Source organism: Balaenoptera physalus (genome assembly GCF_965194825.1).
Source record: "Balaenoptera physalus genome assembly, chromosome: X".
Classification (NCBI taxonomy): Eukaryota; Metazoa; Chordata; class Mammalia; order Artiodactyla; family Balaenopteridae; genus Balaenoptera; species Balaenoptera physalus.
The window spans coordinates 61,324,265-61,342,005 of NC_138903.1; the positions used below are offsets into that span (position 1 = coordinate 61,324,265).

At 39.8% G+C, this 17,741-nt stretch overlaps 1 pseudogene across 1 annotated transcript; it reads left to right on the forward strand.

Moving 5' to 3' along the window:
• The first annotated feature begins 530 nt into the window (after window positions 1-530).
• On the forward strand, window positions 531-15,220 carry LOC309652325 (sprouty-related, EVH1 domain-containing protein 2 pseudogene; annotated as a pseudogene). Its single transcript, XR_014268763.1, has 2 exons — window positions 531-5,990; window positions 11,739-15,220. The product of XR_014268763.1 is annotated as a sprouty-related, EVH1 domain-containing protein 2 pseudogene (transcript).
• Window positions 15,221-17,741: the final 2,521 nt, after the last annotated feature.

Consider the following 17,741-nt stretch of genomic DNA (forward strand, 5'->3'; position numbering starts at 1 on the left):
TGGGGATATATGTATACGTATAGCTGACTCACTTTGTTATACAGCAGCAACTAACACAGCAATGTAAAGCAATTATACTCCAATAAAGATGTTAAAAAAAAAAAAGGGAAGCTCCTCCTCTTGACGATGGTAAGAATCCAATATGGAGTAAATCGGTGGAGTGGAGAGATGTAGCTCAGTGGGGTACCCTGCAGCGCTTCGCAGGCGCAGCTCCCCCAAAACCGTGATTGGTCTGGCCTGGGTGGGGGAGGGGGGCAACCCGGGACTGAGCCCCCTCTGGCAGCTGGCCCTCTCCTTCTTCTCTCAGCACTCCCCGGCTCTCAGCAGCACTATTGTTTTTCCACCCAAATCGCTCCCTTCTCCGCTCTACCCGCTCCCAAGTCCCCAGAGCCCCTGCCGGCCTCCACCCCCTGGCCCCATGGTGCTCAGTCCGCGCCCCCACCACCTTGCCTATGCACCCCTGCCCAGGCGCTTCAGTCACCTTGCTCTAGCCACCCCACCCCCCAACCAAATCAGGCGATCTCCAAGATGTGAATAAGGGGGAAGGGGAGCTGACAGGAAAATGAAGGCTGCCCACCGCCACAGGACAGGTATGTAGGTGAACAGGAAAATGACCAAAGAAACACACGCGGGTGAGGACAGCTATATTATGCGCGTCAAGGCTGTGGTTATGACCTCAGATGACTCCAGCGGGGGGATGGTTCCCACAGGAAGGAAGGTGGGATAGGTAAGGTCATGCACCCGGATGACAAATCGGCTTTCTCATCCATGGTGAACGACAGAAAGACAAACTGGTGGTACTGGAATGCTATTTAAGAAAGGAATTGGTCTACACGAAAGCCAACCCAACCTTTCATCATTGGAAGGTCAACAATAGTAAGTTTTGACTTACTGTCCGAAGCCTTGAGTGAGGAAAGCAATCGAAGACCTTATAGAAAGCTCAACATCATCTTCCACCATCCGTAGTGAAGCTGAGCTTTGCAATGACGTTTTTACAACAGCTACAGACAGTTCTTCTATCAGTAATTCGTCTCAGAAGAAGGAACAACTTATTCGGACAATCTCCTCCCTCATATCCTGTGAGCACCAGAGGATTTATACCCTGGGTCACCTCCACGACCCACACCCTACAGACCATTATCACCTGGAACAGCTGATGGCAAGGCCCTACTGCCAGGTGAGCTTCCTGGACGACTAGGAGATCGTGCTCATCGACCCAGGGAGAAGACCTGGATGACGCACATTACGAGGATTACCGGCGCCGGCGAGGGACAAATACCTGAACCCCTTGGAAGACGCGGGCTCGTACCTGCGCTTCGCCAAGGACAAGGTCCTTAAGCACGACTACAATTACCCCCATGAGGACTCCTCAGACTTTGGCATCAGCTAGGGGCCAGCATGATCAAGACACAGCCATTCCGGGGCAAGTCCCGGTGGTGGAAGGAGGACAGGGAACGCTCCGAGTGGGCGGTGCGCGTACTGCCAGGACGCTTTCAACCATGAGGAAAACCGGAGGGGCCACTGTCAGGACGCACCTGACTCCATGAGAACTTTGCTTCAAGTGGTGAGCTGTATGTGGTGAGGACAGCATGCTCTATCGCTGTATGTCGGACCCGAGGGAGACTATACAGACCTGTGCCTGTGCGATACTAGCTATGAGTTTTGCCTCCGGTGGATGGCTCTTACTGACTTGTGTTTCTTCGCCCCCTGTTCTTGCTGTTACCTACCCCTTCGAGCCTGCTACCGCTGTGGAGTGATGTGCAGGTGCTGTGGAGGGAAGCACAAAGCAGAGAGAGAGGGAGGTGGGGGAGGGGGGAGAGGGAGGGAGAGAGAGAATATGACCTCATTTTTATAAAAAATGGTCATCGTATTTGTGCGCATAAATACACACACATGAAGAAGGTGTGAAAGGCTGCACAAATTGGTACCCTCGATGTTACAAGGGGAGGGGAGGGGGATATGAAAGGGTAGATTTTTAACTTTATCTTCTTGCATTTTTTATTTCACTTGTTACAGTGAGAACATACTGTATTTGTAACTTAAAAGAAATTTTCAATTAAATAAATTTTCGAGGGAAATTTTTTCCCTCAAACCTAATTTTGCTCTTGTTCTCTGCTTGGGTGAACTGGTACCATCATTCACTTCCAAGACAAGAGACCTGCAAGTAATTCTAGATCCTTCCTTTTCTGTAATCTTCCACCCTTCCACTTAATTAGTCACCAAATCCAGATTTTAGTTCATAAATATCCTTACCTTCCTCTAATTAATAAATCCTGTCTATTCTAGTTCCTAAATCTCTTTTAAAGCCCTTCCCCTCTCTACCATCACTGCCAATAAGGCTTTTTTTAGTTCAGAACTTCATCATCTCTCGGTATTTCAATAGCCTTTAAAATAATCCCCTGTTTGACTCCTCCATCCACTCTCTCTCATATAACGCTCTCAAAATTATCTTTCTAAACAGTTATAGTGTATCACTGTTGGGAGACAAATGAATACATTTTTATTTTAATAGGCATACTTTTTTTTAATATTCTTAAGAAAATATATTAAACTCATGATTTCAAAGATATTATTGCCTAGATTTAAGAAATTAAAATGGTGAAGGTAGAATATGAATAAGTGAAGTTGGAAAACATTGGTCTATAAGGATAAAGTCCACACTCCATGAATCTTTATGATCTAGTCCCATCCTACCTTTCCAACTTTGTCATCATAAATGTACCATTTCAATTAGGGAAAACTTTCTGATGGCCCCCAAACATGACATGTTCTTTCATCCCTCTCTGCCCTTCCTCATGCTGTTCTCACTCATTCTCCTTAGTAAACTCTTCCTTTTCCTTCAGTATTCAGCTCAAATATTTCTTCTGTGAGGATCTTTTTTTTTTTTTTGGATGTGAATGTTTATAGCAGCTTTATTCATAATTACTAGAAGCAACCAAGATGTTCCCCAGTAAGTGACTAAATAAACAAACTGTGGTACATCCAAATAATGGGATACTATTGAGGGATAAAAGGGAATGGACTATCAACCCATGCAAAAACATGGATGAATCATAAATATATATTTCTAGGTGAAAGAAGCCAGTCTGAAAAGACTACATACTGTATAATTCCATTTATATGACGATCTAGAAGAGGCAAAACTATAGTGACAGTAAAAACATCACTGGTTTACAGGAATTTGGAGAAGAGGAGGAGAGTTGAATAGGTGAAGCACAGGGGAATATTTCTGGACAGTGAAACTATTCTCTATGATATTGTAATGGTGGATGCTTTACACGTTTTTCAAAAGCCATAGAACTTTATAGCACAAAGAGTAAAACTTAATATATGTAACTAAAACAAAAAATCATTTAGGGGATCAAGAGATACAAGGTCAAAATGCAGAATATGAAAAAAGAATCTGTGTTACAAATGTATGAAAGAACCTTCCTGAAGTGGGTGGGGGCAAAGGTGCAAACCTAAGTAACTTTGTAAATGAGTTGTGTCTAAGAATATAGGCAAAAGGGACTGTACATAAGCACTCTATTCTGGTTGATAAAGTTGTTTCCCCTGAGAGTACAGGCTAGCAATTCTGAAACCACTATACATGTATACTGGAATTGAACAATTAAGTACCTGATGGTGGATTATAGGAGCCAGTTTTCTTACTGTTGGAGTGGGAGGGTACAGATAAGCAAAGGGAAGAAGCTAAAATGATCCACAGGGTAATAGATATGAATTGGAGACATTAGTATGAACTCATATTTAGCTTAATACAGATACATGTATAAATATTTATATATATGTTGTTAAATTAATTAAATAAGGAGGCCATTAGACTGATGTGGCTTTAATGCCATGGTGGCCTATGTAAGCAGGCCAGAATCTAAGCCTATAAACGCCTCAAGGTTTCAAAATTACAGCGATAAGGACAACCAATCACAAACAGCCAACTAGACTTTAAGTAATAGCCAATCAATAATTTCCTTACTTTGCTTTTGCCTTTTCTCCACAAAAGTCTCTCCCCCCACCTCCTATAGTTAGAACGACCCCAACCACCTCCAGTTTGGCGCTGCCCAATTCAAATTGGTTTTTACTCAACCCCCCCCAAATTTTAATATGCCTCAGCTTACCTTCCAACAGCTCTGGTGTCCTTAGAGGGAAATGAAGGAGACCCTGATGGTCCTCAGGAGCAATGAGCAAACAGGTAAAGGCACCCGCTGAGCTCCTTGAGCCGCCCCCCTCCCGCTGCCTCTGGAGGTGGTGGGCAAGCTACTACCCCTTCCCAGCTCCGCAGCCTTTGCATTATGAGCTTTCAGACTCCACCTGAGTTTCTTTTTTCTGGATTGGCTCTGGAAAGCAGCAGGAGTCGACTGGGTCTGGCCCCAAAACCAGACTGGCTGAGGATTTTTTTACTGACAGCGCTCCCCATAGCACGTCTATTCTAGTACTTGCACTTTATAATATGGCAATTATTTGTTCATATTTGTGTGTTCCCCACCAAATTATGAACTCTTCCTGGACAGGGACTAAATCTTACCCAAATCCTTATCTCAAAGTCTCACCAAATACCTGGCCTAAGTAAGTACTCATAAAATTTAAGTTGAATGAAAAAATTGAAGTCTGGAACCTGGAGCCAAGGAGAACATTCCCTAATTCCAAATCTGCTTTGCATGTTACTATAGCTTCCTGTCTTCTTTTAAATATCACCCTGGTCACCTAGAAAAGAACACAAAGGCCAGAGTCATAAAGGTTTCAGGGATAGGAACAGAAGAGATTAGAAGGGTTTAAGGTGGGGCCAACCGGCACTAAGTTGACTATAATGTCGAGCCGTTTCAGTTTCTGTGGACCAAGCCTTCCTTCCTATCTTCCCTGTCTATCTGGTTTCTGACTATCTGGGGTGAGTTAAACCCACCAAGAATTTTGGCCTCAGCCTACCTCTGGGTAGCAAAAAGTGCCCTGGACAGGAGGTAACAGAATGGACATTGCTCTGCTGAGGTTTCATTTCCATGTTGACTTTGGAGCTCTCTGGACTGGTATTTCACTTCTAGATAAATCACAGTAGTTGTAAAAGTTGTTAGTGGTGGTGGGGGACAGAGAGACAGGCAAGACAGGAGAGAGAGAACTAAGATTGACTCTCATCATACAAACCTCACACAGAAAACATTTAAGCACTTTCACTTAAGGTCATCCCTAACAATAGCCCCACTTCCTGTAGTAATACTGACTGGGCAGGCAGAGAGAACTGGGGAAAGGCCGCAGGTTCCCGAAGTGACAGTCTTGGAGCAATCCCTCTATATGCCTGTTCTTCCCTTCATACTAAATATAACCCTTATGGTTTACCATCTCTGTGTGGTCTTTGGTTACAGCACCTTGACAAAGGAATTAAGTGCATAATTGGGTTGATGTTTCCAGCTTTCTAGGGGCTCCTTGTCTTGGGAAACCCCACAGATACAGTCCCCACAATCCAAGAATAGGCAATATGGCATTGACCTGCCATAAAACTGTTAATATAAAAGGGTTTTTATTGAAAATTAGTTTTTGCTGTTTTAGTTATTGTTTGGGGAGTAGGAAATGGTGCCAATAAAGAAGCAGTAGAAAAAAAGGGAACCTAAGTCCCTTTACTAAGCTTTTCTTCCTTTAGCCACTTGATTCTGAAAGCCAGACAGGATTAAGCAAATGCGTGGACAGGGGTTGGGGGTTGGGGAATGGCTCCCTATAGAAAATGTAAAGGTACATGGCAGACGTAGAACTACAAACCTGAGCACTCACTAAGCATTAATATCCAATATTTTAGAAGATGCTTATCATTTTATTTTTTAATTTTTATTTTATTAGTTTTTAAAATAAATTTATTTATTTATTTTTGGCTGCGTTGGGTCTTCATTGCTGCGTGAGGGCTTTCTCTAGTTGTGGCGAGTGGGGGTTACTCTTCGTTGTGGTGCGTGGGCTTCTCATTGTGGTGGCTTCTCTTGTTGCAGAGCACGGCTCTAGGCACATGGGCTTCAGTAGTTGTGGCACGTGGGCTCAGTTGTGGCTCGTGGGCTTTAGGCACGTGGGCTTCAGTAGTTGTGGCACACGGGCTTAGTTGCTCCACGGCATGTGGGATCTTCCTGGACCAGGGATCAAACTCGTGTCCCCTGCATTGGCAGGTGGATTCTTAACCACTGTGCCACCAGGGAAGTCCAGTATTCATTATTTCTAAAGTTGGAGTCACCAACATTTCAGATGATTAGATTCCACCTTGGGTTCTACCAGAGCCTAGCTGATCTGGAGGAATAGAAATACCCAATCCAGCCCCCTCTAGCTTTCCTGTTTCACCTAAGAAGGGGTGGGGGTGTGGAATGAAAAAGCACTTATAAAGATTACAGCCCAGGAAATAGGAATATAGAATCCTTCCCATCTTCTGATATCATACCACCACATCAGTAAGACTCCTGTATAAAGCAGGGAATTACAATGGAAAGAACAGCACATCTCAGACCTTATTTAAGGACTCTCTAGGGAAACTCAAAGATGACAGGGGAGACAAAAAAACAGACACTGTAGGAAATTTTACCTCTGACACAGCTACAGCAAACAGTAAACTCAGCCTAACTCCTAGCCAAATAAACATAAAATCTCACACTACATGCCAATTTACCTGAGTTCCTTTTACCCAGTACATCATATGTCTACCCTTCAACAACACATTACAAGGCATACTAAAAGGCAAAAAACACAGTATAAAGAGACAGAGCAAGCATCAGAACCAGACTCAGATATGGCAGAGATTTTGGAATTACCAGAACAGGAATTTAAAATAACTATATGCTAAGGGCTCTATTGGAGAAACTGGACAACATACAAGAACAGATGTGTAATGTAAGCAGAGACATGGAAACTCTAAGAAAGAACCAAAAAATAATGATAGAAATAAAAACCACTATAACAGAAATGAAGAATGTCTTCTATGGGCACATCAGTAGATGAGATATAAATGAGGAAAGAATCAGTGAGTTTGTGGTATATACAGAATGGATAAACAACAAGGTCCTACTGTATAGCACAGGGAACTATATTCAATATCCTGTGATAAACCATAATGGAAAAGAATATTAAAAAGAATGTGTATATATATATATATATATATATATATATATATGTATAACTGAGTTAGTTTGCTGTACAGCAGTAATTAACACAACATTGTAAATCAACTATATTTCAATAAAAAATAAATTAAAAAAAGAATCAGTGAGTTTGAAGATATATAAATAGAAACTTCTAAAAATGGAATGCAAAAAGAAAAAAAATGAAAAAGAAGAAATATGCAATAATTGTGAGACAATTACGAAAGGTGTAATATATGCATAAAGGGAATACCAGAAAGAGAAGAAAGAAGGAAAGGAACAGAGGAAATATTTGAACTAATAATGGCTGAGAATTTTCCAAAATTAGTGACAGATAACAAACCACAGATCCAGGAAGCTCAGAGAACACCAAGCAGGATAAATACCAAAAAAAAAAAAAAAATCTACACAGGCAAATCATATTCAAATTACAGAACATCAAAGACAAGATCTTTAAAGAAGTCAGGCTTAAAAAACACCTTACCTAGAGGTACAAGGATAGAATTACATCAGACTTCTCTTCAAAAACCATGCAAGTAAGAAGAGAGTGCAGTGAAATATTTAAAGTGTTGAAAGAAAAAACCCAACCTAGAATTCTGTATCCAGCAAATTTATCCTTCAAAAGATAACAACAAAACCAATCTAATTTAAAAATAGGCAAAAGACTTGAATAGACATTTCTCCAAAGAAGACATACAAATGGCCAAAAAACACATGAAAAGATGCTCAACATCACTAATCATTAGGGAAATGCACATCAAAACCACAGTGAACCAAATGTAAAATAGATAACTAGTGGGAAGCAGCCGCATAGCACAGGGAGATCAGCTCGGTGCTTTGTGACCACCTAGAGGGGTGGGACGGGGAGGGTGGGAGGGAGGGAGATGCAAGAGGGAAGAGAAATGGGAACATATTGTATATGTATAACTGATTCACTTTGTTATAAAGCAGAAGCTAACACACCATTGTAAGGCAATTATACTTCAATAAAGATGTTAAAAAAAAAAAACCACAGTGAGATACCACTTCATACCCATTAGGATATTAGGATGGCTATTATTTTAAAAAATCAGAAGATAATAATAAGTGTTAGTGAGGATGTGGAGAAACTGGAACCCTTGTGCATTGTTGGTGGGAATGTAAAATGGTGCAGTATAGAGGTTTCACAAAAAATTAAACATAGAATTACCATATGAGTCACCAATTCCACATCTAGGTATATACCCAAAAAGAACTGAAAACAGGAACTCGAACAGATATTTGTATACCTGTGTTCATAGCAGCACTACTCACAATAGCCAAAAGGTGAAAACAACACAAATGACCATCAACATATGAATGGATAAACAAAATGTGGTATATATATACAATGGAATATTATTCAAACTTAAAAAGGAAGGAAATTCTGAACACGCTACAACATGGGTGAACCCTAAAGACAGAATGCTAAGTGAAATAAGCCAGACACAAAGAGACAAATATTGTATGATTCCACTTACATGAGGTACCTAGAGTTGTTAAATTCATGGAGACAGAAAGGAGAATAGTGGTTCCCAGGGGCTGAGGGAGGAATGGAGAGTTATTGTTTAATGGGTACAGAGTTTCAGCTTGGGATGATAAAAAAGTTCTGGAAATGAATAGAGGTGATGGTTATACAAAATGTGAATGTAATTAATGCCACTGAACTGTACACTGAAAAATGATTAAAAGGGTAAATTTTAGGCTATGTACATTTTACCATAATAAAAAAGGGAAAAATGAGACAGATCTGTAATACAGACAAGGAAGTACTTCTACATAGTTTCTGCTGTAGAAAAACTAAAAGACATGTAGAAATACTGTTGTAATCTTAAAAGCCTATAAAAATTGCTTGTAGAAATGCTTTCTTTAGTTACCTCCCAGTTCTAAAGCTGTATCTTGATTAATTTGATTGTTTCCTATGTTTCCATTAATAACACACTTGTAAACCACTTCTACAGATGGCTAATCTCATCTCTTAGATGACAATTCTTATTAAAATTTCAGTAAGTAATTCTTTTTCCAAGTTTTTAGCTTCCAACATACTCATTATAGCACTAATTATTTTACCTGGCAATATCTATACACTAATCAATTCCCAGTGAGAATTATAAGACAATCATGTCCAGTAGCAAGAAGGAACAAAAAAACTAGAATCCCTATAACAGATGGTTAGTGATATGCTTTCAAATCTAGAATGTATGGAAAATGAAAATGTGACTCCTTGGTGATTCCCAGAAGAAATAACATTAACATAATACACTGTGTGGCTTATCAAATAAGTACTATAGAAACCTAACTGGGACCATTTGGAATCTGACAGATGAAAGTCTTGTGAAAGAGGTTAGATGGAGTTTGGCTCTACGCACAGCTATTACACACAGAAAAAAGGACTTGAAGAACATATACCAAAATGCTAGTATTGATTATCTCTGGGGAGTAGGGTACCCAAGTTCTCTTATCTTTTCTGTTTGTTTATCTGTATTTCCTGAAGTTCCTAAAATAAACATGTTAACTACTATAATAAAAAAAATCCAAACAATAAAATTTATTAAGGACGTCACCAAAATGGTGACATAGGAGACCCTGGCCTCCATCCCCCAACAAAGATCAACAATTAGACAGCTATCCATGAACAAAAACAGCTGTGGGAGAGCTCTGTAGTCCAATTAAGAAACTTTGGCAACACAGTAGAAAAACAAAACCTGAGAATAACTGCCCAAGAAGAGAAAAAAGATAGCTTCATTTTGCCTGCATCATCACATCCCCCAAGTAAGCATTGCTCAGTACCAAGAGGGAGTTTCTCAGGTAGAGGGCTCCCCTCACCAGAAAAGGAAGAGTGGGATGAGCGACCAGTTTCCAGCCTTTTGGGCACCACATGAAGGTCCCACTTCAGTTTCATTCCACCCAGACCATCAAAACTGAGACATATAGAGATGGCTAGGAATAAGGAAAAAACAGGGGCTACCAATACAGTCATGCAGTGGCAGCAATCGCAGTTCACAGTGACCTGCCCTGCAGACAAACAGCAGATTCTGCCACTGAAGAAACTAAAGGCCAACCCAGCCACTGCAGACCCTCTAAAGATTTCACCATCTTTGCTCCATAGGTATTCACATTTGCTGATGCTAGCCACTGGGGTCCCTCTCCACACACACCCCACCAGAGCCTGGAAACCATAAAACTCCTCGAAGAGAACACAGGCAGAACACTCTCTGACATAAATCACAGGAATATTTTTTTGGATCTGTGTCCTAAGGCAAAAGAAATAAAGCAAAAATAAACAAACAGAACTTAATTAAACTTAAAAGCTTTTGCACAGCAAAGGAAACCATTGACAAAACGAAAAGACAAACTATGGAATGGGAGAGGATATTTGCAAATGATATGACCAACAAGGGGTTAATATCAAAAAATATATAAACAGCTCATACAATTCAATATCAAAAAACAAGCAACCGAATTAAAAAAATGGGCAGAAGACCTGAACAGATAGTTTTCCAAAGAAGATATACAGATGGCAAACAGGTACATGAAAAGATGCACAACATCACTAATTATTAGAGAAATGCAAATCAAAACTACAGTGAGATATCACCTCATACCCGTCAGAATGGCTATCATCAAAAAGTCTACAAACAATAAATGCTGGAGAGGGTGTGGAGAAAAGGGAACCCTCATATACTGTTGGTGGGAATGTAAATTGGTACAGCCTCTATGGAAAACAGTATGGGTTCCTCAAAAAACTAACAGAATATCAGAGATACCTGCACCCCAATGTTCACTGCAGCATTATTCATGACAGCCAAGATATGGAAACAACCTAAGTGTCTATTGACAGATGAATGGATAAAAAAGTTGTGGGATACACACACAGACACAGACACACACACACAGACACACCCACACACGTACATACATCCGATGGAATATTCAGCCTCAAGAAAGAAAGAAATTCTGCCATTTGCAACAACATGGATTAACTTTGAGGGCATTATACTAAGTGAAATAAGTCAGACAGAGAAAGACAAATACTGTATGCTATCACTTATATGTGGAATCTAAAAAAGCTGAACTCATAGAAACAGAGAGCAGAGTGGTGGTTTCCAAGGGCTGGGGAGTGGAGAAGGAGAGATGTTCAAAGGGTACATAATTCCAGTTATAAGATCAATAAATTATGGGTATCTAATGTACAGCATTATGATTATAATTAATAATATTGTATTATATACTTTAAAGTTGTTAACAGTAGATCTTAAATATTCTCACCACAAGAAAGAAATGGTAATTATGTGGCTGGTGGTAATCATTTTGCAATATGTAAGTGTATAAAATCAACACATTGTACACCTTAAACTTCTACAATGTTATATGTCAGTTATATCTCAATAAAGCTGGAGAAAACAATTAACAGAGAGACAGTTCATTTTTTTTTGCATTTCTTTTATTTTTTAAAATTTACTTATTTATTTATTTATTTATGGCTGCGTTGGGTCTTAGTTGCTGCGCGCGGGCTTTCTTTTTAGTTGTAGCGAGCTGGGGCTACTCTTCGTTGCGGTGCGCAGGCCTCTCATTAAGGTGACTTCTCTTGTTGCGGAGTATGGGCTCTAGGTACGCGGGCTTCAGTAGTTGTGGCACATGGGCTCAGTAGTTGTGGCTCACGGGCTCCAGAGCGCAGGCTCAGTAGTTGTGGCGCACAGGCTTAGTTGCTCTGTGGCATGTGGGATCTTCCCGGACCAGGGCTCGAACCCTTGTCCCCTGCATTGGCAGGTGGATTCTTAACCACTGCGTCACCAGGGAAGTCCAGAGACAGTTCATTTAATAGTAATTGAACTGAGTTGCATTTTCTAGTAGCTTTTTCAACTAAGGGAGTGAACAAAATCTTCTAGGACAAAGTAACACGGTAGATCAGACCCAGAGAGAGACTGATTGTACTCTATGATAAGTATTCTCTAGAATATAAAAGGAAGTTATGAACAGGAGTCCAAGCTTTTGTTCTCTTGTGTCTCTCTCCCTCTTGCCTCTTCTCTGGTTTTGTTCCACACTCTGAGCATCGTAAGCCAACTTATATGTGGTGGTCACTAGAAGATTCTGTAAGGAAGACTGTCTCTCTAGACTCTGTCTCTATCAATTTTCCCCTTTCACCTCTATTTTTAACATTTTCTTTTTTTTATGGAACATTTTCTTGTCTACCTACAGACATACTTAACTTTCTCCACTCGAAACAAACTAAAAACACTTATATCCACCCTATTTCATTACAAACTCCTATCCTTTCTCCCTCCTTCCATTCATAGCCAGATTTCTGGAAGGATTAGTCTACATCCACTGTCAGTACTTTCTCCTTTTCCATTCATTCAATTCACTACAGTCTGGCTTCTGCCAAGATTCCATAAAACTATAAAGGAAAGCCTCCTGGTTGCTGAATTCACTGGCTTGTAGTCACATTGCCTAAAGCTATTTATTGTCTTTATTTCTCAAAAGTTCTTCTTCTTGGCTTCTGGGACACTACCGTCTCCTCATTCTTCTTTCTTGCCTTTGTCAGACGCTCCTCTTCTGTCCAATCCTTACTCATTGGGGTTAAGAAGTTCATCTGCTTACACAGCTTCAACTGTCAACTATACAGTGATAGATTCCCAACTTTTTAATACTAGCCCCAAATTCCTGCTTAAGCTTTCCAAATTACTTATAAACACCTCTACCTATAGACTACAAGGGTACCTTAAGCTCCACTGGTCTGAAATCAGACTTGTGTTCTCTACTGCCCCAATCGTCCACAATATATTGGATTCCTTAATTATATTCTCATTCTCAATCACAAACCAGGTTCCCAAACTAGAAACCTTTGCTTTTGCCCTAACTACCTCTTCTTCCTAACCCTGCATATTCAATCAAGCAGCATGCAATTCTATTGATTCTACCTCAGAAATATAATTCTGCCAAACCTGGCCTGCACTGCCACAATCTGGGTTCAGGCTCTTATAATATTAGTTTGGACTACTTACTACAACACCTGCTAACTAGTCCTGTCACCATTCCCTCCCCACTCCAGACCAGTTCAGCTTCCACACTGCTTTCAAAATGATCTTTATAAAACAAAACAAAAACCACTCTTTTGACTTCCAAATTCCTACAGGATAAAATCCAAACTCCTTGGTCTAGCATATTAGGATCCAGTCTACCTTATGAGCCTCACTTTCTACCCCACCACCAACTCCAGCTATGAAGCTTCTCACCATTCCACAAACACACCAGGCCCTTTTATGTCCCCATGTCTTAACACATTGTATTCCCTCTTAGAACGTCCTTCTCTTTCTTCCTCACCTCACAATGTCCTAGGTGTCTAAGAAGGGGAATTTGCTTTTTTCCCTACAGCATCTTCCACATGTCTGACATGTAGACAATCTGCAATAAATACCTATAGCATGACTGAATGACAGATTTCATGCTTCAACCTAACACTTCACCTTCAGCCATACAGAATTTCAAATCCCTGCATACATGCTCTTACCTCCATGCATTTGTACACACTATAACCTTCTAACTCTCAGGGGAAAAATGTGTATATGTCTTCTCAGGAAACACAAACTAGCTATCATTTATTGAGCAGTTTTACTAAGAAATTTATGTTCATTAGCTTATTTTAATCCTCAATCAATACTGTCATATGGGACTTCCCTGGTGGTCCAGTGGTAAGACTCTGCGCTCCCAATGCAGGGGTTCAATCCCTGGTCGGGGAACTAGATCCCACATGCATGCCACAACTAAGAGTCTGTGTGCTGCAACTAAGAAGTCCACGTGACACAACTAAGAAGTCTGTGTGCCGCAACTAAGAGTTGGCATGCTGCAACTAAGAAGCTCCCATGCTGCAATGAAGATCCCACATGCTGCAACTAAGAAGTCTGCATGCCGCAACTAAGAGTTCACATGCTGCAATTAAGAGTTGGCATTCCGCAACTAAGAATCCCCCATGCTGCAACGAAGATCCCATGTGCTGCAACTAAGACCTGGCACAGCCTAAATAAATAAATAAATATTTTAAAAAATACTGTGATATTATTATCATTTTATAGATTAAAAACCCCTGAGATTTAGAGGAGTTAAATAACTTATCCATCTTGTAAATTGTGGGATTTAAATACAGGCCTTCAAAGGCTGAACCTTTAACCACTGTGCTTCAGACAATGTGTATTACACATAAATGATTGCTCTGCCCTCTATGTTCCTATAGCATTCTGTTCACCTCTCTGTAATGGCAGTTACTACACTGGAATGTAATATTTCTGTTTATACAATATCATCCCATTTAGACTGTAAATTCATAGTGATAGCAACAAAGTCCCACTAATCTTTGTATCCCCAGTGAGTTTAGCACATTGTAAGTGCTCAATAAATGTTTACTGTGTAAATGAATTCCAAAACCTCTCTTTGGCAGTAGCCTTTTTGTTGCTGCCTTGCTTTTCTTCTTGCCGTATCCTTTCAATACTCACTCAACTACAAGCACTGAATGCCAACAACTTGGTAGTGTTTAATAAAGATCACTTTTCATATACTAAGTGAATTTGTCTGAAGTGATCAACAGAGGAATAGATCAGGAGTGCTTCTTTATTTATTTTGGACTTTATTCTGTAGCATTATTGATCATGTTAATACTGTATTTTTAAAACATTTTCTTGTATTTGATGCAAAAACACATAATAGCGATGATGTGTTTTATTTTAGGAATCAAGGTTTTCAGTCTAAAAGAAAAGGAAATACAATCAAAGAATCAATAATTTAGGCACTGTTGAGGATTACTGTTGAGCTTGTTAATCATGTTAGTATTAACTCTTTTATTGGTATCATGAAGAATATAGAAACTGTTAAGGAGAGCAGTTAGGAGACATTTTCTGACTCAAGGGGAATATTAGTAGAATGAACTTTTTAAGTTCTGACCTTGAGTCAGAAGAAGCCATGCGAAATATCCAAAATTCAACTGGATCAAACTTTAAGGATCCTTAAGAGCTATATAGTCTTATGATTGTGAAAAATGCCCAATTCCATCAGGTGCTATACCTTAAAATTAAATGCAAAAGACATTACTATAGAACATCAAGTTTAAGAGTCTCCGGAGAGGGGCTTCCCTGGTGGCGTAGTGGTTAAGAATCCACCTGCCAATGCAGGGGACACGGGTTCAAGCCCTGGTCTAGGAAGATCCCACATGCCGCGGAGCAACTAGGCCCGTGAGCCACAACTACTGAGCCTGCGCGTCTGGAGCTTGTGCTCCGCAACAAGAGAGGCCACGACAGTGAGAGGCCCGCGCACCGCGATGAAGAGTGGCCCCCGCTTGCCACAACTAGAGAAAGTCCTTGCACAGAAACGAAGACCAAACACAGACAAAAATAAAAAATAAATAAATAATAAAATTGAAGTATAGATGTTTAAAAAAAAAAAAAAAGAGTCTCCGGAGACATTTACATATATTTACTTTTTTAAGCAACATGTATACATTTATATATCTTAAAATTTCAAAACTCAATAAATTGATCAACTTGGGTAGGAACTGCAGACGTTAGGGAGAAAAAAAAACTAACATAAAAATTGAACCCAGGGAAGCCAGCTAGGTGATCACTCCCTATTTATGTACCTAGATATACAGTATTTATGTATTAACTTTTCTTTTTTTGTCTGGAGTATTTTAAAGCAAATCCCAGACATCGTATCATTTCATACAATTATCTCCCCACCTTGAAGTTATGGAATCATTAACATAATCATATATCAAGTTTAGTGTTGCCCATTAGGGCCTCAAACAAGATTTCTCAGCCTCCCACCCCAAGTGTCTGCTAGTAAATAGCTTCATATAACTAGTATTTTAACTGCCTTCTGAGATGGGTAAACGTCTTTTAACTTGGGAAGCTTTAGAATAAAGTATAGAAATATTTAAGAGACCCATTATATGAATATTTTTGTGTTAAAAAAGATGGCTTTGCATATTTGATGTTTTATATGTTTGTCACCAGAGGGTGGATTTGTTTTGATAGAATGACAGCTTTGTAACCAACTTGAAATGTTTTTTTTTTATAAATTTATTTATTTTATTTTTTAAATTTTTTTTGGCTGCATTGGGTCTTTGTTGATGCACACGGGCTTTATCTAGTTGTGGCGAGCCGGGGCTACTCTTCGTTGTGGTGCGTCGGCTTCTCATTGTGGTGGCTTCTCTTGTTGCAGAGCACGGGCTCTAGGCACGCGGGCTTCAGTAGTTATGGCTCGCGGGCTCTAGAGCACAGGCTCAGTAGTTGTGGCGCACAGGCTTAGTTCTGCGGCATGTGGGATCTTCCCGGACCAGGGCTCGAACCCGTGTCCCCTGCGTTGGCAGGCAGATTCTTAACCACTGCGCCACCAGGGAAGCCCAACTTGAAATGTTTGAGCAGTTTACATTTTTTATTTTAAGGTGAAATCTTTTTTTTTTTAACATCTTTATTGGAGTATAATTGCTTTACAATGGTGTGTTAGTTTCTGCTTTATAACAAAGTGAATCAGTTATACATATACATATGTTCTTAAGGTGAAATCTTACTAAATTATTATTTTTTCATCTAGATTTATTGAAGCATGATTGACAAAGAAAATTGTATATAGTTAAAGCTTACAATGTGATGATTTGATACATGTATACTCTGTGAAATGATTACCACAATCAGGTTAATTAACACATCTATCACTTCATATAATTATCTTTTTTGTGTGTGGTGAGAATATTTAAGATCTACTCTCTTAGTAAATTTCAGGTATACAACACAGTATTATTAACTATGGTCACCATACTATATGTTAGAGCCCCAGAATTTATTCATCTTATAACTGAAGGCTTGTACCCTTTGACCAATATCTCTCCATCTTCCCCACCTCCAACTCCTGGTAACTATCATTCTACTCTCTGTTTCTATGAGTTCAACCTTTTTTTCCCCCACATATAAGTGAGCTCATACAGTATTTGTCTTTCTCTGTCTGGATTATTTTACTTAGTATAATGTTCCATATGGTGTCAGGATTTCCTTCTTTCTCATGGCTGAATAATATTTCACTGTGTATATATATATACCACATCTCCTTTGTCCATTCATCTGTCGATGGACACTTAGGTTATTTCCATAGTTTGGCTGCTGTGAATAATGCTGCAATGAACATGAGAGTACAGATATCTCTTTGAAATCCTGATTTCATTTCCTTTGGACATATACTCAGGAGTGGGTTTGCTGGATCATATCATAGTTCTATTTTTAATTTTTTGAGGAATCTCCATACTATTTTCCATAGTGGCTGCACCAATTTACATCCCCACCAACAGCGTACAAGGGCTCCTCTTTCTTCAAATCCTCGCCAACACTTGTTATCTCTCATCTTTTTGGTAAAAGTCAGCAGTACTTCTTGAATTAACTTCCTCTTTCAGCAGCCTAATCTACTGATGCCTTTTCTTCAAGCTATTAATGTTCTCAAGCCTTTGCCTATCTTAATAAATATAGTGCTCCTTCTACCACGCTTTTTTGTCTAACTGCTGCCTCCTTTCCCTGCTGCCCTTTCCTTTTGCCAAACATCTTCAAAGATTAGTCTGCATTACCACACCTCCCATTCACTTTTTAAAAATTT